The sequence below is a fragment of the Peromyscus eremicus genome, chromosome 8a, assembly GCF_949786415.1.
Source record: "Peromyscus eremicus chromosome 8a, PerEre_H2_v1, whole genome shotgun sequence".
Lineage (NCBI taxonomy): Eukaryota > Metazoa > Chordata > Mammalia > Rodentia > Cricetidae > Peromyscus > Peromyscus eremicus.
The window spans coordinates 53581873-53597695 of NC_081423.1; the positions used below are offsets into that span (position 1 = coordinate 53581873).

General features: G+C 43.4%; 1 pseudogene; it reads right to left on the minus strand.

Moving 5' to 3' along the window:
- Positions 1-12469: 12469 nt before the first annotated feature.
- LOC131917003 (NADH dehydrogenase [ubiquinone] 1 beta subcomplex subunit 8, mitochondrial-like) lies at positions 12470-13025 on the minus strand (annotated as a pseudogene).
- Positions 13026-15823: the final 2798 nt, after the last annotated feature.

The following is a 15823-nucleotide window of genomic DNA, read 5'->3' on the forward strand; positions in this document are numbered from 1 at the left end:
AGTTTCTCTTAAGTTACCAAAACTGTCTATTGGCTACTGTTAAGACATATAGGCATTGTCCTACCCAGGGCTACTATCTCTAGGATTAAACACCATGACCAAAGACAACTTGGAGAGGAAAGGGTTTCCTTGGCTTACACTTCCACGTAATAGCCCATCCTTGAAGGAAGTCAGTACAGGAACTCAGGCAGGGCTGGAACCTGGAGGCAAGAGGCGATAGAGGAGTGCAGCTTACTATCTTGCTCTCTATGGCTTGTCAGCCTGCTTTCTTATTGAACCCAAGACCACCAACCCAGGGATGGCCCCACCCACAATGGCCCAGGCCCGTCCCCATTAATCACTAATTAAGAAAATGCGCCAGTTGGGCTGGAGAGATGGCTCAGAGGTTAAGAGCACTGGCTATTCTTCCAGAGGTCCTGAGTTCAATTCCCAGCAACTACATGGTGGCTCACAACCATCAATAATGAGATCTGGTGCCCTCTTCTGGCCTGCAGGTGTACACGCAGGCAGAACATCGTATACATAATAAATAAACAAATCTAAAAAAAAAAAAAAAAAAAAAAAACTTAAAGAAAATGCGCCGGGCAGTGGTGGCGCATGCCTTTAATCCCAACACTCGGGAGGCAGAGGCAGGTGGATCTCTGTGAGTTCGAGGCCAGCCTGGGCTACCAAGTGAGTTCCAGGAAAGGCGCAAAGCTACACAGAAAAACCCTGCCTTGAAAAACCAAAAAAAAGAAAAAAAGAAAAAAAAAAAAGAAAGAAAGAAAAAGAAAAGAAAAGAAAATGCCCCACAGCTGGATCTTTTTTTCTTTCTTTTTTTCAGGGCTGAGGACCGAACCCAGGGCCTTGTACTTCCTAGGAAAGCGCTCTACCACTGAGCTAAATCCCTAAGCCCCCCACAGCTGGATCTTATGGAGGCCTTTTTCTCAGCTGAGATTCCCACCTTTCAGATGACTCTAGCTTGTGTCAAGTTGACATAAAAATACCCAGGACACTTCATCAGGAAACTCTTCCCAGAGGAAAAACAGTGTCTGAAGAAATGAATATTAGCAGTGGCTGAAGAACAGAGAAACACGCACCTTGATCGCAAATCAAATCCTCAACAGGCATAGTCCCAGCATGCCCTTAGTCCCAGCAGTTGGGAAACAGAGGCAGGTGGATCTCTGTGAGTTCAAGGCTAGTCTGGTCTACAGAGCAAGTTTCAGGACAGCCAGAGCTACATAGAGAAAACCCTGTCTCAGAAATACAAAAATAAATAAAAACAAACAAACAAACAAATCCTCAACTCCAGGGAGCTGACAGGTTACAGACTCGGAATACAGATAATGAGGGAGAGAGCCATGCTAATAAAGATGAAGAATATTCATATTTTTTCCAGAAATGGGCAGAGATCTTCCAGGAACTCAGTGCCCCTCCTTTTGCTGCTTTTAGAGTCTGGTCGAGGTGTCTGGTAGTTACCTTTGACCTTTGACGGTGTGAGAGACAGACGAGGTAAGTCTAGGTCATGTTAACCCTGACTTATAGTTTGGGACAAAACATTTCTCAAATGAACAGCATGGTTACAGGAAAAGCTGAGTAGCCTCTCCCCAGTGGTTAAGACAGCAAAGGAGACAGACATCCGTGAGGGGGAAGTGGTTCATCCCCCCCAGCGGCCTTCGCTTTCTGGTCCAAGTGAACAGTTGGTGTATTCAGCACAAACAGCCTTGAGTTATTGAAAGGTAACCTAGGCAACTATTATCATCTTAATCCACACATCAGAGGTGTTATCAAAAGCAATGTTCGTGGGAGACTAATGGTGTTTTGGCCCAGCTTTGTAACCTAGAAAATTCCTGATTTTTAAATCAACTAAGAGGAAACAAAGTATATTTAGATTTTTCCTTGGTAAAAATATGGGACATTATTCTGTTACATGTTGTAAGGGTACACTACTGAATTGTCTTCCCTTTTTTTTTTTTTTTTTTTTTGGTTTTTCGAGACAGGGTTTCTCTGTGTAGCTTTGCGCCTTTCCTGAATCTCGCTCTGTAGACCAGGCTGGCCCCGAACTCGCAAAGATCTGCCTGCCTCTGCCTCCCGAGTGCTGGGATTAAAGGTGTTCATCCTTTATTTTTATGCAGTCATTTTTTAAATATTTATTTTATTTTTAAAATTGAATATTTAATATTTAAATATTTTAACATTTATTTATTTTAATACTTATTTTTAAGTTTTCATCCTCCAAACTCTTCCCCTCTATGGAAAATTCAGTATGTGTACATGGGGGTGGGGAGTTGTGTGCATATGTGAGTGGTGATGCAGGTGGAATTTTGAGGGGTGTCAGATCTCCTGGAGCTGGGGTTACAAGCAGTTGCAAGCTGCCCGTAGGTGCCGGTACCCCAATTCCAGTCCTCTGCTAGAGGAGTACGTGCTCATCACCTGAGGCTATCCCAGCCTTAAATCAGCCATTTTGAAGTAGGGTGCTGTGAATAAGGAAATGGGCTCTCAGACGAGACTCTGGGGTTAATACCCCAGTTTCAATTCCTACTGATTGTGAAGTGAAGCTGGAGGTCTAGATTTTTTTTTCCCTACACAAACAGTTTCTTCCTTTGTCTTTGTTCCTTCCTCAGTAAGGGTCTGAGGTCTGTTACAATTCAGGTAGCCATCTCAGATCCAACCAGTTTTAGCTGGTTTAGTCACAAGGACCTTCTAGTCAATCTCCATCCTGTCCTTGGAGACAGGAAGAATTAGGGGATTAGACAATAATTCAGGCTATGTTCAGTCGGGCTATATCGAAGTTACAAATTGTCCCTCTCTTCATTTTTACTCTTTATTTTTGAGAGGGGCTGAAGGGTGGAGGTTGATGTGTTCTATAACTTCCTCAAGCTCACTTTGAGCATCCATTAAGTGCCTGATGGAAGAATAACAGTTTTGCCTACTTTAAGTTGGCCTGGTTACCACCTGGAAATATGTATGTCACCTGGTGTCTTTTCTTATATTCCCTGAGTGGTTGAAGTTTTTGTAACTTTATGGTCTCCAACCTTTTGCTTACTTACAAAAGAAGACAGTTAAGGCTGCTTGGCCCTAAGAGGGACAAGAGCAGGCTTGCTACAAAGGGACACAAAAAACAGAAACCAGGTGGTGCCTGGGATCTTAGTTACCTTTCTATTGCTGTGATAAGACACCATGACCGAGAGTTTATTGGAGGCTTACAGTTTCAGAGAGTACATAACCATCATGGTAGAGAGCATGGCAGCAGGCAGGCGAGCATGCCTGTGGAGCAGGAGCCGAGAGCTTACATCTTGAGACACAATCATGTGGCCAAGAGAGAGCTAACAGGAAACAGCATGAGCTTTTTAAACCTCAAAGTCCACCTCCAGTGACACACCTCCTCCAACAAGGTCTGACTCCTAATCCTTCCCAACCAGTTCCACCAACTGGGGGCCAAGTGTTCAAATATCTGAGCCTATGGGGGCCATTCTCATTCAGATCAATACATCTGGCAACACTCTCTCAGCTATGGGCTGTACATGAGTGGCTGGACTTGGGTCTACATTTTTTTTCTTCTATGATTTTACTGGTGTTTACATTAAAATAACAGGATGTGTTAGCTGTCTGTCATTGTGCCTGGGCAATCAAAACATATCTTAGATGAAAAGGTATCAGAGACTTAAGCCTAAAGTTTTTTTTTTTTTTTAAATACCATTATAAGCCAGATGTAATAATGGATACATGTAACCCCAGGAGGCTGACAAGTTTGAGGCCAGCCTGAAACACAAGGCAAACTACATTATAAACTGTAAGAATGAAAAAAAAAATGTCAAGCCAGAAAGCATCTAATTAGATAAATCATGGGAGGGGCCCTCTTTTCTTGTAAATGGCTCCATGGGCGTGGGCCACCAGGAAAGACAACATATTTGGAATCAATGAAAATAAACATTGTATTATCTGTGTCTAAAGGAAAGCCCTACCGAGCCTCAGTGACATCTGCCGTGCAGTTACTTGGTAGAGGTAACTTCACAGGACCTTTTTCTGGATTATTCCATGTTGCCTTTCATCCCTAAAACTGTTCCCATTTGAATAAAATTCAAGATGTAGACCTTAGTGATTCTGTTATCAGGCTCAAACTGGCCCAGTAAAAACTTCTGATTTGAGCCAGGCGGTGGTGGCTCATGCCTTTGATCCCAGCACTTGGGAGGCAGAGGCAGGAGGATCTCTCTGGAGTTTGAGACCAGCATGGTCTACAGAGCTAGTTCCAGGACAGCCAGGGCTACACAGGGAAACCCTGTCTCAGTAGGGGGAAAACAATTTCTGATTTGGTCAGCATCTTTCATAATAGTTATTATCAGGCAGTCACTCACAGAAACACTTGCTTTATAACATCTTCTTTATAACATCTCTTACTTACAATTACTTGGTAATTCTGAAAACGCGTATTTTTTAGAGCCTCTTTTGTCTCGTGAGAGCATCTGCAAATCACGATCAAATGTCCTGCCGCTGAGTTCTGGTTGCCTCCGTGGAGAGGATGGACTTGTTCCCATTGTCAGTCTAATCTGGACCCAAGTTGGAGGGGAAGTGACTGATCATTGGGAGTTGGGATCAAAACCCTTTTAGCCACGTTTGAACCACGACAAGCTGGTTTAGAAAGAGTAGCTCACAGGTTCAGCTTAGCTGGAATCCATTGATAAGGCTCAACTTCTCTGTTCTGTACTTCATGGGGAGCAACCTTAAGATGTGGGCCAGACTGAGCTCTTAGGGGTCGTGCTGCTGCAGAATGTTCAGAGGCAGCAGCTACAAGTTTCAAAAGCAAACTACAGAACAAAGCAAAAGAGACAAAGCAAGTCCAATTTGTATCTGAAAGATAACCAGAAGAAAAACCAATTTGTCGGGAAAATAAGTTTAGCTTTATCCACAAGTTGTACTCATCTGGGCTGGAGTGATGGCCCCAGTGGCTAACAGCCAGCTGTTCTTGCAGAGGACCTGGGTTCAGTTCCTAGCACCTACATGGCGGCTCATTACTGCCTCTAACTCCAGTTCTAGGGGATCCGATACCTCCTCTGACCTCCGCAGGCACTGTATGCACTTGATGGACTTACGTACATGCAGGTAACACACATACTCACAAAATAAAACAAGTATTTTTTAAAAGAAAGTCAAACAGGAAGCAAGTGAAAAGGCTTTCGTTTTTTAAAAAAAAGTTATAGTCATTAGACTCCTTTTCTGTAATCTGGTTGCAAATGCTTCAGAAAATAATCAAAACTGTGCATGACAGAAGGCTTTCCGACAGCTGTGAGTTAGGAGGAAGAGGCAAAAGGGTCAGAAGTTCAAAATCGTCTTTGACGACACCCTGAGTTTGAGAACATTAACTATGTGATATTGAATCTAAAAACAAAAACAAGAAAACAAAAAAAAATCACTTTCCATGAAATTTAGCCCTCACAAACCTTCATGCCAACTTGCGCCACTACAAAAGCTGGCCAGCAGAGAGGAAGCGTCCAGTTGCAGAATGATGCCTCTACGTCCTGCATCCAAAGTGTGCGATGTGTTCAGCAATAGTCTTACCATCTAGTTCTGATAGAAGATCAACAGCAGGGCTAGAGAGATGGCTCAGAGGTTAAGAGCACCGACTGCTCTTCCAGAGGTCCTGAGTTCAATTCCCAGCAACTGCATGGTGGCTCACAACCATCTATAATGAGATCTGGTGCCTTCTTCTGGCATGTAGGCAGAAAACTGTATACATAATAAATAAATAAATAGATAGATAGATAAATAGATAAATAAATCTTTAAAAAAAGAAAGAAAGAAAAAAGAAAATCAAGAGCAAGGACAATAACCTACATTGTTTAGGGAGTAGGGACTCTGGGGATTTCCTAGCCAGCCATCGGGAGGTATCCCATACTTGGTACTAGGAATTTCATTTAATAACTTATGACTTCTGAGATCAGCATTATCCACTATTCAGAGTTCCTCCATTCAAGCTCTTTTTAGATTTTTGTTTTGTTTTGTTTTTTAAAGATTTATTTATTTGTTATGTATACAGTGTTCTGCCTGCATGGATTCCTGCAGGCCAGAAGAGGGCACCAGATCTCATTACAGATGGTTGTGAGCCACCATGTGGGTGCTGGAAAATGAACTCAGGACCTCTGGAAGAACAGCCAGTGCTCTTAACCGCTGAGCCATCTCTCCAGCCCCTACTTATACATTTTTATTAACCTATGAAGTAGTAGATTTCCATGTGGCTTCCTCATACCTGCTTAGCCCTGGTTAACCTTCTGCTCTTCTCTGGTCCTCACTTAAGTCTTTCCATTCCCAATATTCCCTCCCTCTCTCACATCACTTGTTTCACTGTTTCCACCCTTCCTTAAGGCACCTCTATCCATTTTTTGCGGCGACAAGGGGGGGGGGTTGAGACAGGGTTTCTCCGTGTAGTTTTGGTGCCTGTCCTGGATCTCACTCTGTAGACCAGGCTGGCCCCGAACTCACAGAGATCCACCTGCCTCTGCCTCCCGAGTGCTGGAATTAAAGGCATGCGCCACCACTGCCCGGCAGGTTTTTTTTTTTTTTTTTTAAGACTGAAAGTAAACAAAACTTAGAAGATTCAGAAAGTGCCTGAAACTTATAAATTTCACATGATCCCTCCCTAAGAATATATGAACAATAAGGATTGCTGGGAAGAGGAGGCTCTCTAACTTGCCCAGCTGCCTGAACGCCATGTAGAGAGTTCTAGGGAGAATGGCTTTCCTGGGTCAACAACCCATGCTGAGGTGGGCTTTTCCATAATGCAGCTGCCATTGCATCAGCCCTGTTCTGGGAAGTAACCCCAATAAACTCACCAGTTCACTGAGCAAGCCTGGGTGGAATTGTCACTTTGGTCTGTCGGTGGTGACCTCTCTGCAGTGAGTAGATATTTATTCATATCGGCCCAGAAGTAACACAATGATCTCTATGTATCACCCTATCTAAACTCAGTGCAAAATGGATCAAATATCTGAAATAAGACCGAAAACTTTGAAACTAGTAAACTAGCACGATACAAAATATAGGAATTGAGAAAGAGATTCTGGAAAAGACTTCAACAGCTGAGGGAATAATAACAAGAATTAACTAATGAGATCACGTGGAATTAAAAAGCTTTGCGGCAAAGGGAAGAACCAGTAGAATAAAGAGGCACCAACAGAATGAGAGGAAAACCTTGGCTAACTACACATATAGCTACGGGATTAATATCTAGAATTCAAGAACTCAAATATTAAATATAAAATAAAAGAAGCCATCCAGTCAATAATGGGCAAATAAAATGAGCATGCAGTTCTCAAGAGAAGAAATACAAATGATAGATAAATACATGGAAAAAACTTCAGCATCCTTAGCTTGCAGGTAAGTGCAAAATTAAAACCATATCAGTTCACTGAAGAGCCAATCAGTAAAATGCTGGTCATGCGAGCACGAGGACTTGAGTTCAAACCCCACGGAAGAAGCCAAGCATAGTGGCAGATGCTTGAAATCCTAGCCCTCGGGAGGCTGACTGGCAGCTGAGCCCAATCAGGAAGCCCAGGTTTCAGTTAAAGAAAGGCCTTGTCTCAAAAAACAAGGTAGGGCCGGGTGGTGGTGGCACACGCCTTTAATCCCAGCACTCGGGAGGCAGAGCCAGGCGGATCTCTGTGAGTTCGCGGCCAGCCTGGGCTACCAAGTGAGTTCCAGGAGAGGCGCAAAGCTACACAGAGAAACCTTGTCTCGAAAAACCAAAAAAAAAAAAAAAAAAAAAAAACCAAGGTAGATGGTTTCTGAGGAATGACATCTGAGGTTGCCTCTGGCTTAAACACACACACACATACACACAAACACAAACACACACACACACACACATGCACGCACGCGCACAGCATGTTGGAAGCATTGAGATTCCGTTTCACCCTGTTCAAAATGACGGTCGTCAAGAAAGCCAGTGACAGCAAAGCTAGCATGACACAGGGGACAAGAAACCTCTATGTGTGCTGCAGGCTGCAGGAATACGTCATAAGAACTCAGCTGGTTATGGCAAAGTCACCACCTGGAGGGATCAGGGAATTCCTCCAGAGGAACCCAAATTCCAAGGAGGTTTTGGTGTTACTTGGCTTGTTATATATCAGCTGTCTTCTGTTATGAAAATCATGTGTGCCTTCATAGTTTTCCCAATTGACTTTTCCCTAACAAGGGCTAACAGTGTGGACTAATCACTCTCTGGACATACACATTCCAGGTATTTGGAGAACTGCCTCAGGCTTTCTCTGGAATCAGATCTCCCTTGGCCACTTTCAAGGACTTGCAGTAATAACAGTCCACGTGCAAGTCTCCTGATTTAAGGTAAATTCCACAAGGAGACAACACCTGGGTCAGGTGGACGTTAAGTAATAGCTTTACACAATTCAGCTTGGACCCTCCTTTCTTACAGCCTTACTAACTTTATAAACCTTTAACTCCTTACCTAACCACTTCTAGGAATATTTAGATAACCCTCTGCACTGACAGCTATGCTCAGCCAGAACCCCAGTTCAAGCCTCCCTGTAATTATCATCATTGGCAGCATCCGGCCAGGTCCATCCCCAGATGGAGGAAAGCACCTTATCAGAGATACCTCCATACTCTCTAAGAACAGACTTAAGCATCCAGGCTACCTGTTTGAGAAAGCCTGGCGGATGTGCCAATTAAGCTTTACTTCCTCCTTTCCCCAACCTTACCTTTAGTTCCAGATCTCCCTTTAACTATCACCAGAGGCATCTAGCTGTACACAGGTTGCCTAGTGACCAAACACACTTTCCCCCACCCTGCAGAAACATGGCAGATAGCTTGGACAGATAGGAGCCACAGGAAAAAAGAAGACAGTTTTATTTTCTCCCACTGACCTAGCAACTTACAGATTCTTAACATTTTCTACTAATCACGTTTAAGACTATAGTTGAGCACATAAGAACTCTCTTCTTAGATATTACCTGAATTTAGCCTTTAGTTAATTCATTTCCCCATTGGTCACTTCCCTTTGGGGTTGCAAGTGATAATTAACAGTTACTGCCTCCCTATGTGATTCTTATCACCCCTCCATTTGACCCTGGAAGCCTGGCTTTGCACTGCTAAGGGAATACTGCTTGTAAGTGTATATATACCAGGACTTCCAGGGAATGAGAGGGCAGAGAAGAGAAAAGAGAATGGAAGAACTAGATGGGTAAGAACTTGAGAGGAACAAACTGAGATGGGGAAGAACTAGATTGAAGGACTAGAAGAGAGTACTAGAGGGATGAGATGGAAGATGAGGAAGAGCCAGATGGGGAAGTATTTGCTGGGTAAGAACAAGATAAAAAGGACCTAGTTGAGGCAGAATTAAGACAAGAAAATTAAGATAGAACTTAGAGGGAGTAATAGATAGGGAAATCAGGCAAGAAAGGAGCTAGGCACAAGAACAGAACTGAAGCTGTGTAAATAGGATGTTATGTCAGAGGAATTAAAGCAAGTGGACTATAGAGCTCGATGTGCTGAGATTCTATTTCCTGAAAATAGTCCCCGCCGTTAGCAGTTTTCTCTCCTGAGCCCCTGGGATGTATAATATTAAGGATGGTCCCTCTAATATTATACAAGATATGTGCTGGTGAAGGGTGTGAATTGTGTGGCCCCATGGAGATCAGCATGGAGATTCCTAAAACTACAACTATCATGTGATCCAGACATACCACTTCTGGGTATACACTTTAAAGGCTCTAAGGTAGCATCCTGCAGAGATCCGGGCACATCCATGTTCATTAGCTGCAGCGTTCACAGCAGCCAACACATGGAGCCAATCTAGATGCTCACCGACTGATGAAGAGATGTAACACACACACACACACACACACACACACACACACGATGCACGCACACACACACACATGCACACATGTGCACACACACGTGCACAGTGGTACTTTATGCAACTGTAAAGAACAATTCAATTATGTAATTTGCAGGAAAATATACCAAACTGGATATCAGCATATTGAGAAGTGTTTCTCAGCCTTCCTGTTGCTGTGACCCTTTAATACAGTTTCTGGTGTTGTGGTGACCCCCAAAAATACAGTTATTTCATTGCGGCTTCATAACTGTAATTTTGCTGTTGTTATGAATCATAATGTAAATATCTGATACACAACCCCCGTGAAAGGGGTCACAACCCACAGGGTAAGAGCTGCTGATATTGAGTGAACTAAGCCAGATGCAGGAAGACAAATATATTTTTCTCATAGTTGGCATATATATAATGTATGTATGTATATATGTGTATGTGTATATGTGTGAAGAGCGTATGTATGTATGAGTGAATGTATGTGTCTATGTACATGTGTATATGTGTATGTATGTGCTGCAGGCCGCAGGAATATATCATAAGAACTCAGCTGGTTATGGCAAAGTCACCACCTGGAGGAATCAGGGAATTCCTCCAGAGGAACCCAAATTCCAAGGAGTTTTTGGTGTTACTTGGCTTGTTATATATCAGCTGTCTTCTGTTATGAAAATCATGTGTGCCTTCATAGTTTTCCCAATTGACTTTTCCCTAAGAAGGGCTAACAGTGTGGACTAATCACTCTCTGGACATACACATTCCAGGTATTTGGAGAACAGCCTCAGGAAAGGCTTTCTCTGGAATCAGATATCTCCCTTGGCTACTTTCAAGGGCTAGCAGTAATAACAGTCCACATGCAAGTCTCCTGATTTAAGACAAATTCCACAAGGAGACACCGCCTAGGTCAGGTGGATGTTCAGTAATAGCTTTACACAATTTAGCTCGGACCCTCCTTTCTTACAGCCTTACTAACTTTATAGACCTTTATAGACCTACCTTGTTATTTGGATAACCTTCTGTGCTGACAGCTATGCTCAGCCAGAACCCCAGTTCAAGCCTCCCTGTAATTATCATCATTGGCAGCATCCGACCAGGTCTATCCCCAGATGGAGGAGAGTACTTTATCAGAGATAACTCTGTATTCTCTAAGAACAGACTTAACCATCCAGGCTACCCGTTTAAGAAGGCCTGGCGGATGTGCCAATTAAGCCTTACTTCCTCCTTTCCCAAACCTTACCTCTAGTTCCAGATCTCCCTTTAACTATCACCAGAGGCATCTAGCTGTACACAGGTTGCCTAGTGACCAAACACACTTTCCCCCACCCTGCAGAAACATGGCAGATAGCTTGGACAGATAGGAGCCACAGGAAAAAAGAAGACAGTTTTATTTTCTCCCATTGACCTAGCAACTTACAGATTCTTAACATTTTCTACCAATCATGTTTAAGATTATAGTTGAGCACATAAGAGCCCTCTTCTTAGATATTACCTGAATTCAGCCTTTAGTTAATTCGTTTCCCCATTGGTCACTTCCCTTTGGGGTTGCAAATGATAATTAACGGTTATTGCCTCTCAATGTGATTCTTATCACCCCTCCATTTGACCCTGGAAGCCTGGCTTTATATACCAGGACTTCCAGGGCACAGAGAGTCAGAGAAGAGAAAAGAGAATGGAAGAACTAGATGGGTAAGAACTTGAGAGGAACAAACTGAGATGGGGAAGAACTAGATTGAAGGGCTAGAAGAGAGGACTAGAGGGATGAGATGGAAGATGAGGAAGAGCCAGATGGGGAAGAACAAGTTGAGAAAGAACGAGATGAGGAGAGAGAAGGAGATGGGAGAAAAGATAATATGGGAAGGAACAAGATGGATGAGAACCTAGAAGGGGCAGAACTAGATGAAGGAATTAAGATAGAACCTAGAGGGGACCGCAGACAAGTATAGAGAGAAATCAGGCTAAAAATGAGCTAAATATGAGAGCAGAATATAAGCTTGTAACTGACACAGAATAATAAGGTATATGGACTAAGGAGTTTCGTGTACATAGATTCATTTCTTCTCATCAAAGATTAATTATTAGCTGGTTGTAGATTCTTCCCGGACCCTGGGAGGGGACTATCGAGGGGCTGGGCCCCCATAGTCCCCGATATGTATGTATATGTGCATATGTATGTATGTGTGCATGTATATATGTGAATGTATATATGTGTGTATGTATGTATGTGTGAATGTGTATATGTATATATTTGTGTATGTATGTATATGGGAGTGTATGTCTGTATGTGTGTGTATGTAATGACATGAAGGTAAAAGAAGACCTGTATGTGGAGAGAAATGTAAAGGGAGAGGAGAGTGGGGAAGAGGGTGATAGGGAAGACAGACAGACAAATATTGCAGACTTTCTCCCATCTGCAGAATCTAGACTTAACAATATAGATATATAAACATGAAAACGGAAGGCACAGTACTGGAGGGGGGGGGGAAGGTGACCGGAGGACAAGGGAGAGCCGTGGACACTTAACGTGTGAAAACGTTGTGATGAGACACATTCTTTTCTTTCTTTCTCTTGTTTTATTAGAAATTTCACTAAAGTCAAACCTCTAGGAATGAGGGAATCCTAGTTAGGGAGCACAAAAGCCCATGCAGCCCCTCAGTTCCCACAGTGAACTACCGGCTCAGGCTCTAGGGTAGGATCACCCCTTTGTTCCAGGCACAGATATAAGGATACTACTTCAGCCCCACAAGCTGGTAGGTGGGGAAAGTTTCCCCGACCCAGAACGTGAAAATCACAAAGGCCACAAAGAAAACATCTGTTTACTCATGACATTGCAAGAAGCAGATGAAAGGGACATGTACACACCATTCCTGATAGACATGTCTAGGTCCCATAGGTTCGCCACAGTTAACTTCAGGTCTCCGTGGTCCCACTCATACCATAGATCCTGCTCATGCTGAATGGTCAGGAGGCTTCGGCTAGTCACCATACCCCATGCCATCATCTGGATTCGGCCTGTCATCGTAGTTTTCCACACACATATTACGCTTCTTGGGACCTTGACCCATTCTTCTGGGGTCCTAGGATGTGGCCCTGGCAGCGTGTCCCTGGTCATGTGGGAGGCTGTCTGTGCTCCCCGTAGTGACACCGTGCTGCAGGTGGCCCTGTGAAACCACTGGACTCCCAGGGCTGCCTCCGGGGCCACCACCATCTTCACCTTCTCCCAAAACCACATTATTTTTTATTTTAACTTAAAAAATAAATATAGCCGAGTGGTGGTGGCACACACCTTTAATCCCAGCACTTGGGAGGCAGAGGCAGGTAGATATCTGTGAGTTCGAGGCCATCCTGGTCTACAGAGCGAGTTCCAGGACAGGCTCCAAAGCTACAAAGAGAAACAAACCGTGTCTCAAAAAACCAAAAATAAATTAAAATAAAGTAAAATAGCCAAGCAGTGGTGGTGCATGCCTTTAATCCGAGCACTCGGGAGGCAGAGGCAGGTCTGTGAGTTTGAGGCCAGCATGGTCTATAGAGTGAGTTCCAAGACAGCCAGAGGTACACAGAGAAACCCTGACTTGAAAAATGTTTAAATAATATAGAAGCCTAAATTTTTTTTTTTTTTCCGAGACAAGGTTTCTCTGTGTAGCTCTGGCTGTAGACCAGGCTTGGCCTTGAACTCACAGAGATCCACCTGCCTCTGCTTCCAGAGTGCTGGGATTAAGGACATGCACCATCACAGCCCAGACTTAGACGCCTAAACTTTTAAAAGTAGTTTGTCCAGGAAAAGCAGGGGAACTTATTTAAAGTTGTGGACAAAGCATGTGTAGTTATTAAAGAAAGTGATACCATTAAAGGGAAGCCAGAACCTACGTATTTTACAATGGACAATAAGAAAAGTGCCTTAAGGGGACTGGGGAGATGGTTCAGTGGTTAAAAACACTTGTTATTCTTGTAGAGGACCTGGGTTCGAAACCCAGCACCCACATGGCAGCTCACAACTGTCTGTAACTCTAGTTCAGGGGATCCAATGTCCTCTTCTGACCTCCATGACATTAGTTATGAATGTGGTGCACATAGATACATACATGCAGGCAAAACACCCATACACATTAAATAAAAATTTAACTTCAGTTTCAGGCAAAATGCCCACACACCTAATATAAAATAAATAAATCTAAAAGAAATAATTTTTATTTTGTGTGTATCAGTGTTTTGCATGTATGTGTCTCTGTACCATGTGTGTGTTGTGCCCTCAGAATCCAGACTATGGTGTTGAATCTCCTGGAATTGGAGTTACAGATGGTTAGAAGCCACCATATGGATTCTGGGAATGAACCTGGGTCCTCCAGAAGAGCAGCCAGTGCTCTTAACCACTGAGTCATCTCTCCAGCTTTAGTCTAAGTGTTTTTAATTTTTTTATTACATTTTTATTTATTTTGGGGGGTATAGCAGTGGATTATGTGTGTGGAAATCGGAGGACAATTTGCTGGAGTTGGTTCTCTCCCTTTACCCTGTAGGTCCTGGGAATCAAATTCAGATTGTCAGGTTGGCCGGAAGTACCTTAACCTTCTGAGCCACCTCACTGTCGTTAATGGCATTATTTTTATTTTATTTTATTTTTAATTTTCCGAGACAAGGTTTCTCTGTGTAGCCCTAGCTGTCCTGGAATTCACTCTGTAGTCCAGGCTGGCCTCGAACTCACAGAGATCCACCTGCCTCTGCCTCCCGAGTGCTGGGATTAAAGGCGTGTGCCACCACCGCCCGGCGATGACCGTATTTTTAAAGTAAGATTTTGTAATTAGGCCACAGACTCTGAAGCTAGCCTGTTGAGTTCAAACACCAGCTCTGTCTCCAAACTGCTTGTATTAACCACACTCCCATTTTTTTTCACTTGAAAAAATGCTTATACAACATGGTTATTAATCTCAATTATCAACTTGATGAGCTCAGCTATCACCTGAGAGGTGGGCCTCTAGACATGCCTATGGGGGAATATTTTTATTAGGTTGATGGGGGTGGGAAGACTCTTCCACGATGGGTGGTACCATTCCCTGGACTAAGATCCTGAGCTTTATTTTTTTTAATAACATTTTTATTCATTGCACATTTGTGTAAGAGGGGCAAATGTGCCATAGCATTTGTGTGGCCACCAGAGGCCAACTTGGGGTGGAGGGGTTGGTTCTCTCCTTCCACCATGTAGGTCCTGGGGATTGAACACAGGTCATCAGCGTTGGCATTAAGTGCCTTTACCCACTGAGCCATACAGATTTCATGCTATACAGGCCACTACCTTTCTCTTTACTCTTACCAATAGCTCTTTGTAATTTTGTTGCTGTTGTTGTTGGTTATTGTTAAATTTTGTTGGGGTGTGTGTGTGTGTATATGTGTGTGTTTGAGACAATGTCTCAAGTAGGCCAAGCTAATCTCAAATTTGGAATGTGGCTGAGTATGACCTTGAATTTTTTATCCCCCATGTACCACCACACCCAGTTTTTCAAACGCCAGGGATACAATACAGGGTTTCTCCATGTGCTAGGCAAGCACCCTGCCAACTAAGCTATATCCCTTGCCCCCAAATACCACTTTAGATATAAATTGTGTTACTTTTGACCATGACTCATTGGGCAAGGGTCAAACCTGAATAAAAAGCCATTCGTGAGTCAAGAAAATACTATTAAAACCTTAAGAGTAAACTTAGGCTGAGTTTGGTGCTTCACATCTTTATTCAGGGTACTCAAGAGGAAGAGGAACAGGGACCTCTGTGAGTTCAAGACCACCCAGGTCTACACAGCAAGTTCCAGGCTAGCCAGGCCTATGTAGGGAGACCTGTCTCAAAGAGTCAAATTGGGGCTAGAGAGATGGCTTTGTGGTTAAGAACACTTGTTCGTACAGAGGACCTGAGTTCAATTCCTAGCACCCATGTGGAGGCTTATAACTGTCTGTGACTCCAGTTCCAGGGAGTCTGATGACTTCATCTGACCTCCACAGGCTCTGTGCACACAAATGGTG